Genomic DNA, 12,745 nt, shown 5'->3' with positions numbered 1-12,745 from the left:
TCCCCACACCTCCAGTAATAAACATGTCTTTTGTTCTGTTTCAGGAGGGCACGTCTCACCTGGGAGTTTTACCTCCCATTGGGTAAAAAAGGAAAGTCAGAGTACCTTTCCTACACTTGTTGCTCATGTGTGTTTAGCTGAAAGTAATCGGTATGTCGAAGTGGCATTCCTTGGGTGATGGGCTCTGAATCCAACTCCACCCTCTCGTCTTAGATTTTAGCCAAATAAATACTATCAATTTCAATGTCTTTACCCAGAAATAGTATATTTCATCTAAATTAATTTATGCTGTTTTTTTAAAAAATATTATGGTTGGCTAAGTATGTTTCTTGAACATGTATGTGGATCTACCTAGAGCTGTATATCAGAAACATACTAACATTGTAACAGTAACTAACAGTAACATACTAACATTGTTAGGTGATAAATGAGATTTAGCCTACAATTAATAAAGACTAGCTTTTCAGAATGTACATATAATGCACAAATGTTATAAACACTTTTTTAAATACATATGGATGTATGATGTGTGAACACATGTAAAAACATACACACATATTACAGTGGTAATTTCAAATAACTTAATAATAACTTACAAATAACTTACAAATAACCAAAAATATACTCCCTATCTGAACACTTGCTGTCCATGATCACCCCATAGTAGAGACATCAATAAAAATATTGATCCTAAATTATAAGTAAATCTTTTTGAATAGTCATCAAATTTTATAGTACAGTTGTCTTCTAAATTGAATGTTTCTTAATTAAAACTTAGGAAATTTGTTTTATAAGAATTTCAACTTTTCTTCTTGTAAAAATAAGAGATAATAATGTTTAAAATAATTAAACTGTCACAATTTATTCATAAGAATAAATCATGATATAATTATAAGAATGGCATTCAGAAATGTCCCATATATATATATGTATGTATATGTATCTATGTATACATAGATATGTATACATATAAATATATGTATATGTATATATGTATACATAGATATGTATACATATCTATGTATATGTATATATGTGTGTGTGTGTGTGTGTGTGTGTATAGTGCCTCATATCATCCAACCTTAGTTTTAGAGATTTATTTTATTATAAATGAAACTTCCTCTTTAGAATGTAATAGTCCATGAATATAGCCAATGCACCGAATTTATTCAAGGAAACTGACAATAGAGTTGATTCTCCAGATGACTGAGAAATGAATCTTAGGATATTTTAGCAAGTATTCGGAATCAATCATATTGAGCTAGGTTCAAAGGAACTATATATACACAAAATAAAAGTCAACCTGTTTGCAGTGTTAGTCACAAAACCACTCGCTCATTTGTTTGTATTATTTCACTGTGCACATTTCTTTTTTTATAATTTTACTACATTTTGAATTATTCTCATCAGTAAAAGTTATCTGTCAATAAGGAAAACCTACCTTCTATATTCCTGGGCTCGAAAGTATATTATGGAATTTAATGAGAAATTTAACTCCTTTGGATATTTATCCTTCAGTATTTAAATTAATCCTAAACATTATTATTTTTTTGCAGAAGGAACAAACCTTTTGTTTATTCCAGCTATGCAATTTAAAAATTAAAAAATTGCCTAGTTTCAGTGTTTATTTTATGTAGAATGTTTTAAAAATCAGCCAACCGTCTGATAAATCCATTTTTTGATCAACACATGTCAAGTAAAAAATAAAGTAATAAAAATAAATAGAAATAAAGTAAGTAAGGTAGAAAGAAGGAAGGAGAGAAAGAAAAGATCCATGAGTATTATTTCTGCGGCAATAAACTCATGATCTGATGAAAAGTTATTTGCAAAATAACACCCACACAGTGTTTCTGTATTACATTTTTAAGATTTGAAGACTACATTAGGAAATTAAATGCAGCACAATTAGTTGAATACTTGAGTCTGTCATTTGCTATGAACTCAAAAATTCATAACTAAGAGCTGAATATAAGGGGAGAAGCATATTTGAAAATATTTTCTATTCCCCCCAAATGTAGTAGAGGATAATACTATATACAGCCAGCAATGAGTAAAAATGAGCTGACATATAAAATCCCTAAAAACATATCTTTCCAGCTCCATCCCCTACTACCCTGCTAATTCTTTCACAAATAACTAAACTTACTCTGTCATTTTGAAGTAGTTTCTCACGTCCCTTTTGAAATCTGCTTTTGCCATACCTTTCTGAATTTTAAGCAGTTTCCTCTCTAGTTTTGGGGGGAATCAATGATATCTGACATAGTACACAAAACAAATATTTGTTGAATAAATGAACAAATTGTAAGGTTGCCAGACAAGTTGTTTCTAATTTGAATAATGTGTAGTTAACAAGACAAGGGATATTTGGGGTAAAATATCTAAAGCAGAGAAAAATCATCCCTAGTTGGAGTCATGCTTTCTTGTCTTCTGTGAATAAATCATGCACTATCTTGTTTTAGGGATTTTTGGACACGCTGTCCCTTCCAACTAGAATGGTAAAGTACAGCCATTTCCTCCTGACTAACTGGAAGTCTTGTCTCAAATGTTACCTAGCAAGGCCAGTTTATCTAAAATTGTAACTTTCTATCCCAACATTATTTATTTTGCTTTCTTGCTTTAGGAAGCAAAGCAAAGCTTTTTCTCCTCAGCTTTATCACCATTAGCATATTATATAATTTATTTTTTCCATTTAGTTTTATATTTGTCTTCTACCTTTGAAAGTCAAGTATCTCTCTCTCTCTCTCTCTCTCTCTCTCTTTCTTTCAACCTCTTTACTACTCTAAACAGTCCCTAGAAGAAAGTCTAGCTCTTAATAAAAATTCAGTAAATAAATGAACATCTCATTCAAACTTCAGTAAATGAATGAACATATTCATTTTAGTAAAATATAAAATATAGTAAGCTCTATTTTAGAAAGCTCATAATTATTCTTAATTTTTGATGCTATTGCATTTATATCACTCAGCATAAGCTAGGTTTTGCCAAGTTAGCCAACAAATTCAATATCTCATTTAATTACCATAACAAGGATTTACCTTTGTTTCCATTAAGTATCCAATATAGGTCTGTGGGGAGCTCTGTCATCATTGTCAGGCAGGAACTTAGACTAACAGAGAAATTATCTTAATACATGATCTTGAGCATGTTGAGGTATTAGGTCAAAAATAAAGGACTAGTTGCTATATCTTGTACAAAGAAGGAGTCATAATTTTTGTTTGGCCCTACTGACAGTGAAAATGACAAAACCAAATTTACTTGTGCTGTTCCTTCTGCCTGGAATGTCCTTTCTCAAGATTTAACCCATTTACCAACTGATCTGTTAAGCTTTCAGTTTTGAATTGGGTACAGAGATTAAAAGAAAAAAAAAAGTCTCTGTATCAGGTTAAGAATGCAGTATGGAGCTATGCTCCTTCTTTGGCCAAATGATTCTGTATATCTGATCCTATTCCAAGTTTCTCTGGCAGATAAGCAAGCTTTGTGGAACCTCTGCCAGTTATTGATAAGAGTATCATAGCACAACCCTTCAGACTTTATATCTCAGGGCTTTAGAAAAGATTCATATCCCCTTCTAAGAAAACTATTGCCACTTTTAAAACAGAAATTAGCTTACTACTGGGCCTTCATGAACCCTGAATTCTTGGGCAAGAATGCAAAAACCTGAGCTCTAGGTATCATAATATCCATATAATCCCTAGTTGATGCTAAATTTATGGCATGTAGCAGAACTCTCTCTTTGGTAGGAGATTGGATTCCCTCTGGCTCTGAAGGATTAGGTAGTTGTTTAGGTAAGTGGTTAAGATTCCTAGGGAGATACATCTGCTTCAAAGCTCCCCCCCTCCACTTTTTTTTCAACTATCTCCTATGATTTCATAGAAAGTTCTCTATAGAAGCTTAATGAAGAGACAAAAAAATTAATTATATGTTTGTATGTATAACCTAGTTCTCCCTCTCCCTTCATCTTTGCATTACACTTAAAATTTGTCTGAAATACTTAACATTTTTTGTCCTTATATGAGATATCAAAGGAATATTGGTACTGAGTTTAAAACACTTACCAGATATGGGTAAAGAGGTTTATGGGATTATGTGCCTATAATTTTAGAAAGAGAGCTAGTATATCTTCATTTGTACTAGGAATGAGCTAATAGTACCATAGCCCCTCCTTATCCATAAGAGACATGTTCCAAGACCTCCAATGAATGCCTAAAACCATGAATAGTACTAAGCCTAATACATACTATGTTTTTTTTCCTATGCATACATACCTATGATAAGGCTTAATTTATATATTAGATACAGTAATATATGAACAATAACTAATAATAAAATAAAACAATTATAACAATAAACTGTAATAAAAATTATGTGAATGTAGTCTCTCTTTCTCTCTCAAAATATCTAACTGTACCATACTCATTCTTTTTCTTATGATGATGTGAGATATGAAAACGCCTACCTGATGAACTGCAGGGAGGTGACTGATGAAGGCATTGTGATGCAGTGTTAGGTTACTACTCATTTTCTGCACAAGTCAAGAGAAGGATCATCTGCTTTCTGACCATGGTTGACCATGAATAACTAAAACCACAAAAAATGAAACCATGGATAAGGGGAACCACTGTAGCACATAAGCACAATGGAGCTATTGATGTTTAATAGCTTTATGATAAGACACTGGTATGAATTGACAAAGAGGATGACCCTGCTAAATAGCATGTAGGTAACTCAGCATCATTTCTACCACTTTTTCCCTCTAATTCTCTATCATTTTTCAGCTTCAAAAATGTATTTCCACCAATCTTTTTCTAATATGTTCCCAGAATAGGAGCTGACAATGAAAAGTTCAGGAGATGGAGGAGAAGAAAATCTCATTCTCTGGCAATAGCTGTACACAGGCAATGAAATCCTAGGCTGTGACTTCCAGGAGTTCTGAGATTAATCCATTTTGGTGCTGCAGACATATGGGATCATTGTGGCAACTTCCCTGATATTCTCAAGGAATATCTTTGCCAAAGAATAATTGATATGTGTGCTGATTTATATAACATGAGTTGAAGAGTAATTATTGAAATAATCAGAAATGAAAATATCATGTCATATGTATAGTTAATTTCTACATTCTGAAGAGTGGATATAAATAGTTTTCTCTCTACCACCAACAATAAGAGAAAACAAATATTTCACTCCCATAAAAATATCTGTTGAGTCAAGTTAAAATCAGAATTTAGTCTAATGTTTGTAAATATCAAAATACAATTAACAAATCTATTAATTAGGCTAAAGTCTATAGTACTGTCATTCCAGGTAATTGTCTGTAAACTAATTAAAATTCCATAGATGCACAAGGACTGACAAAATAAAGTAAAATAAGAATGGTTTGACTCCTGGAGATAACTGAAGTAAGGAAATTTTGTAGGTAAATCAAACGTATTTGTGAAGTTTATGATAAATTAAAAAGAATGATAGATTATGGTATTTTTTTTTAAAGTCTAAAATCATCAAGTAATAATTTATATAAAAGTAAAAATATAATGCAAAATAATGCAATTGAAGAGCTTCTCCCTTTTTATTGACTTTATATATTTATTGGCATTCTGTGTAAAAACATGAATTTATACACCAATTCATATGCATGCATATGCCTGGGTCTGTATTTATATTCACTATGTAAACTCATCAAGGAAAAGAAAAGAAAATCTCTCATTTATTTTAGGATATTTTGAATTTTTCTTTTTTGTTGTCAATTTAAAGCAAGACATTTTAATTTTATTTCTTCTTTTTAATATATGAAATATTTTGGGGCACCTGGGTGGCTCAGTCGGTTGAGCCTCCGACTTCGGCTCAGGTCATGATCTCATGGTTCATGGGTTCCGAGCCCCGCGTCGGGCTCTGTGCTGACAGTTCAGAGCCTGGAGCCTGTTTCGGATTCTGTGTCTTTCTCTCTCTCTGACCCTACACCGTTCATGCTCTGTCTCTCTCTGTCTCAAAAATAAATAAACGTTAAAAAATTAAAAAAAATATATGAAATATTTAAAACATAGAAACATGCCACTCTGGAGAACAGTGTGGAGGTTCCTCCAAAAGTTAAAAATAGAACTTGACTATGATCCAGCAATTGCACTACTAGGTATTTACCCAAAAGAAACAAAAATATTGATTCAAAGGGATACATGCACCCCCCCTCCAATATTTATAGCAGCACTATGAACAATAGCCAAATTATAGAAAGAGACCAAATGTTCATCGACTGATGAATGGATATATGTATATATGCGATGGAATACTACTCAGACATCAAAAAGATTGAAATCTTGCCATTTTCTTTTTTTTTTTAATATTTTTTTTCAACGTTTATTTATTTTTGGGACAGAGAGAGACAGAGCATGAACAGGCGAGGGGCAGAGAGAGAGGGAGACACAGAATCGGAAACAGGCTCCAGGCTCTGAGCCATCAGCCCAGAGCCTGACGCGGGGCTCGAACTCACGGACCGCGAGATGGTGACCTGGCTGAAGTCGGACGCTTAACCGACTGCGCCACCCAGGCGCCCTGAAATCTTGCCATTTTCAACAACATAGATGGAGCTAGAGTGTGTTATACTAAGCGAAATGTCAGTTATAGAAAGGGAAATACCACAGGATTTCACCCATATGTGGAATTTAAGAAACAAAACAGACGAACATAGGGAAAAGGAAGGAAAAATAAAATAAGATAAAAATAGAGAGGGCAGCAAATCATAAGAAACTCTTAACTATAGAGAGCAGACTGAGGGTTGCTGGAGGAGATGTGGGGGGATGGTCCAAGTGGGTGATGGGCATTAAGGAGGGCACTTGTGATGTGCACTGGGTGTTACGTGTAAGTGATAAATCTCTAAATTGTGCTCCTAAAACCAATACTAAATTTTATGTTAACTAACTTTAATTTAAATAAAATCTTGGAAGAAAAAAAATAGGAAACTCGGGGTCAGAATCCCTTACATATTTTTATTATTATAATGAAGCCTCTAGGAATGTTTATGCATACACATACACACATACACATACACAGGGCACTCTGGAGTATATACACACACAATCATTTCAAAACTAAAAACCAGTATTGAAACTATTTATATAATTGATCATGGCTAATTTAGTTGATGTGAAAGATAATTTAAAAATAGATAATAAAATATGAAAAAAACATGGAAACACTGTTAAAAGACATGAATGGGAAGTGCTCATGAATTTAAATATCAATGAGTTATAAATGCATACACGTGGTTTCAGCTTCAAAATATAAACAGCTTGGATGTCATCACTCCTATTCTTATAACAGTAAAAACAGAACAAAATAATGGTCAATAATTTTTCTTAGAACCAGCAGAGTTTTGATGTCCAGGGCAAAATCTCTCTACATCTTAAAAGACACTGGTGAGAATCAAAATGAGATGATTTTACCTGAATCAGGAGGAGCTGGAGCCATAAAGTGGTAGTAACATTTACATGGTAATCTCCTTCTTTCTGGAATCTTGAGTGTGGACTAGTTTGAGAATAAGAAAGTCCTGGTCCCAATCTCAAGGTACCCCAAAAACTGTCATGAATTTTACCTCAAGGAATCTACCGAGATTCCCATGTTCAATGTTTGAGAAAATTCTCCTCACATTTCCAACAAGAGAGGGGAAAAGTATCCATTTTCAAATACTCCTGGAATGTTTTCCATAAGAAATGGCAACACTCCTAGAGAAAGGATTTAATCACAATGTTATTTGAGTTGGTGGAAGGACAATTAGCCAACTCTCAATCTGTTAGGATTGCTCTCACCGAAGAGGAGGGGAAAAACAAAACAAAACAAAACAAAATTTAAAAATATTTCTGGTCAGGGTGCCTGGGTGACTCAGGCAGATGGCAGATTAAGCATCCAACTTCAGCTCAGGTCATGATCTCATGGTTCATGAGTTTGAACTCTCTGCTGTCAACACACAGCCCACTTCGGATCCACTGCCCCTCTCTCTCTGCCCTTCCCCCATTTGCACACCCTCTTTCTCTCAAAAATAAATTTTAAAAAATTAAAAATAAATAAAAAATGAAAATAAAAATATTTCTGGTGGTTTCTAATTAGTATGTAAGAAAATTAAAGCTTATCACTCCCATTTACACAGGAAAAAGCTAAAAAAAACTCAAAACCAACTTTTCTTAGATCCATCAGGGAACTGTGGCCACAGTTCAAACCACTACCTCTCAAACAGGAGAAACAGATAGACAGATACAGGAATGACAATTTATTAGAGAAGAATCCTATGGAAACCATTATAGGGTAGGAATATTTATTCTGAAATTGATGCATCTTGGAGGTCCAGTGTGGACATGTTGAGAGGTTAAAATTCCGGGGGGCAACCAATCTTGGGGGTCTCTCATACTTTGTGAGTTTTATGCCCTACTTTGTTATTATAGTGTAAATCAGAGAAAAATTCCCAAATCCAAAATTTGGCAATAAGATTCTTGTTTCCAATCCAGAAAAAGGGAAAGAAGCCATTTTGAAGTAAGACTAGAGCATTTTTTTTTAAATTCTTAACAAGGCCAGTCCTCAAGAAAGTTTTACCAAAGCCTAAACAAATGGAATTTTACCAGAGCCTAACCAACCTGGGGGTAGGGGGCGGGGGGAGGCAAGAACTATCTCACCTAAGGTGGTCAGGGAGGGGTTAAGAAGTACTCTGAAAATTCATCACAGTCCAGGGACAGAGGCTCACCAAAAGGCTGGGACCTAATCATAGGATTATAGCATACTTTCCCTCCCTCACACCTTTATACCACATTAGTGTATCTCCTGTATAATAACAGGGAAATACATCTGAAAGAAATGTATATTTCATATCTTATTTAAGAAGAAATCTCTAAGGAAGCCCACATTTAATGGGGGAACCAAAAATAAGGGAATAAGAGGAAACTTTAGCCTCTGACACCTTCATGTACAGCAAAAAGTAAACATAGCTAACCCCTGGCCAGATAAACACAAAACCTCACGGTAAAGGCCTATGTATCTCAGTTCCTTTTACTTAGGACATCATCTACATTTCCAGATTTCAACAAAAATTTACAAGGCACACAAAAAGGCAAAGAAAACATTTTGAAGAGAGAGCACAAGCATCAGAACCAGATGCAGATATGACAGAGATGTTGGAATTATCAGAACAAAAAGTTTAAATAATATGATTAATATTATTAATAATATAATATGATTAATATCTAACGGCCCTAATGGAAGAAGTGGACATACTAGAAGTAGATGGGTAATATAAGCTGAGAGAAGGAGATGCTAAGAAGTAATCAAAAATATGGCAACTGGGTGGCTCAATCCGTTAAGTATCTGACCCTTGATTTCGGCTCAGGTCATGATTTCACAATTCATGAGTTTGAGCCCTCACTTGGGCTGCTTGGGATTCTCTCTCTCCCTCTCTCTTCCTCTTTCTGTCTCTCTCTCTCTTTCTCTTTCGTTGCTCCTCCCCCACTCACACAGATGCATGCTCTCTCTTTCTCAAAAATAAATAGACTTTTTAAAAGTTAAAAAAATGCAGCAACAGAAATGAAAAATTGTAATTATTACTTAAGTTTCTAACAGGTTTTATTTAAAGTCTTCTGTATAAAAGTTTATGAATGTCTGAGAATGTAATATTCTACACATCACTTTTATTTTGCAGTAAAATCAAAATTTAGAGTTATAAGGATTTCAATTTTATGTTGTGTACAAGCGTTAAAGTTACTAGTTAACATTCTTTCTCTTCATACATATCTATGCCTTTTTTCTATGTAAAGTGTTAATTGTTTGGCTTGGCTTTAATTCTGAGTCAGAGCCTTTATCTGGCTCTGTGACTACAAGAAAAAGGTCTCCATGCCAAAGTTGTGATTAACTTTATAGATGCAGGAGAATTATGGAAATGCATCATGCAAAATGCCTATTTGCCAAAATTATTTCATGACCTTGTGCTTAGGCTGAGTTTTAAATAATTCAGTGATGTATTGAATGAATAAATTTGTATTGCTTGTTACTCTAAACAGTCATGCATTCACTTTCCTTTGCCATTTTTAATAAAGCCTAGTTTTCTAATATTCATGAAATATTGCATTTCAATTAAATTACATAGGTTTTGAGAAAATAGTTTGCCCTAAGCTGTTTAGTGTTGACACCAACTGTCATTTGCTTTTTCTTTGGTATAATGCCCAAGGAGGCTTTTCAGTACAACTAATGCAAAGCACTGTCACTCTTTAATGAGATACTTTTTGATCATGTATAACACATCACTGTCTGAGGAATAGAATAATAAACTCAGACCATATTTTGTTTATGAGGGATATGATATATCAAAATATGCAGAGACTTCAAAAGAAACTTTTGCTACTTTAGTGGAAATTATATGTGTATACTGGTCTAACACTAATGATTTCCAAGCAGGTGCATGAAACCCATTTGAGTTTCTCAATCTTAGGCTTTGTCTCTCACACACACTACCTATCTTCACGGTACACAAATAAATGGACAAAAGAGAACAAGCAGATGTTTTAATTACTCCATTAATTTAGCCTTTAAGAGCTATAAACTCTCATTCAGCTTTTATCTTTTACTTACCTGCTGCATCTGCCCCGTATCTCATGATATTAATTCCTCAAATAGTTTTGACGTTCTCTGGTTATTTTTTACTGAATCAGGACATTGGTTCTGAAAATCAAACGACCTTCTGTAACTAGAAATAATGGTAGTATTCTTTCTGGTTGCTAGGTCTGGTGCTTTTAACATATTCTCCTATATCTAATTATAATACATATAATTAATAATGAACTAGGTTTATTTTGCTAGTAACATAGTTTTAGTCAATTTTAGATATTATGAAACTATTTAAATTTGCCATCCTCTTAAATAAAAGCAATACAAAATTGAAATGTATGACGCTTTACACGGAATAGCATGAAATAATAGTATCTACATATTAATAAGCACTTTCTAGTTGTATTAAAAGTTTTTTCATATGTTCTATATGCCATTGGGTTGATAGCTTTGGATCATTTCACATTAAAATTATTGGCATTTTCATGACAAAACACTCTTTTCAGTAACCCTTTCATTCACCTATGGTCTCTTCTACTATAAAGACAGGTGTTTTCAGGCAGCTGGGATTTCATACCACATAAGAATTTTCTATCTACTCCATTGCAGAAGGCTTAAAAAAATACCCAGTCAGAATCTGCCATGGGAATTTTGGAAAGCATTTTCAGTTTTACCAAAAGTAAGGAAAAATAACCTTATTCGTATATTATCTTGAATTCACTTTATCCACTGTGTATAATCCATGAAAAATAGGATATCTTCAGGTTGCCTAAACTATCACACTACTACTCATTTTGTTTTGTGTAAATGATTAATAAATTAAGATACAATAATATAGCCTAATGTAGTGCAAAATAATATCTATTATATGGTTTAATTTTTTCAGGAGGCTTTTAAAAATTACCTCATTAATTTAGATAGCGATTACCCTCACCTTCTATGCAAAAAGACTCATCTCTAGCCATATAAAGAGGCAGACTTCTAAAGTGGCCACTGGGATTCCTCTCCTCTGATGTATGTGCTTTGTGTACTTTTCTCCTCTTGGGTGTGAAAACAATCTGTGAATATAATGGGATAGAAGCACCTTTGATATTAGCTTTTATGACAAAAATGATGGTATAGTTATCCCCATGATTATATCACAAAGACTGTCCATCATACCAGACAGGAGAGAAATTCTCTTGTCTTTAAAGAAGTAAGCTGCCATGTTGTGAGAGAGTCAAGTAGATAGGTCTAGGTACTAAGAATGACCCCTCACAGTCAGAAAAAAAAAAATGGAGAAATCATTCCTACAACTGCAAGGAAATGACCTTTGCTAACAACTAAATGAGCTTGAGGAAAACAAACATTAGATGAATTCAAAGCCCCAGCCAACACATTGATTTATGTCTGGTTAAGACTTTGGGAAAAGACCCAGCTACCCCAAGTCATGTTCCCTTACCTTCAGAAACAATGAGACAAATCTGTTGTTTTCAGTGTTTAAATTTGTAGTGATTTATTATTCTGTGATAGAAAATTAATACAGCATACAGGGTTTTAAGTTGAGAGATATCAAAATTATAAATATATTTGAAAGTACTTTTGAATGTATAACATTTATGCTATGTTTGTTTTAATGTGTTAAAAACTGCAAATACCAATTCAAAATAATACTATAAATACTATAGCATAGAATATATATATATATATATATATACATATATACACACACACAAATATATGTTTACATAAGGATTCATATATACATGCTTACACTCATACAAATGCACATATACACACACATCAAAAATATATATCACTAAATGATATAGTAAGCTATACAGCCCTAAATAAGGTGAAAGTTTAAAACTGAATATTATATATCTTTTTCACAATTATGGAAGAAAGACTGCAAAAACAAATAGGAAGGATTGTGTACATGAGTTCATTACCATCTTCTAAAGCAGGAATTTAATGTTACAGATTATGTATCTTTACATTTTTACTATAATAAAGTAAGTAAATGAGATACTTAGTTGAATAAAATATAATTATAACTTAGGACAACATAATATTTTAATTTTAAATTTTAACATCATTTTAATTAAATAATTTTATTATATTAAATTCTAAAATATAAATAAATTTTTTTTTTTATTTTTTTTTTTTTTAAATTTTTTTTTTTTTTTTT

The sequence above is a fragment of the Herpailurus yagouaroundi genome, unplaced genomic scaffold (genome assembly GCF_014898765.1).
Source record: "Herpailurus yagouaroundi ecotype Mexico unplaced genomic scaffold, PumYag 28, whole genome shotgun sequence".
Classification (NCBI taxonomy): Eukaryota; Metazoa; Chordata; class Mammalia; order Carnivora; family Felidae; genus Herpailurus; species Herpailurus yagouaroundi.
Note: the sequence above shows the minus strand (reverse complement) of the source record.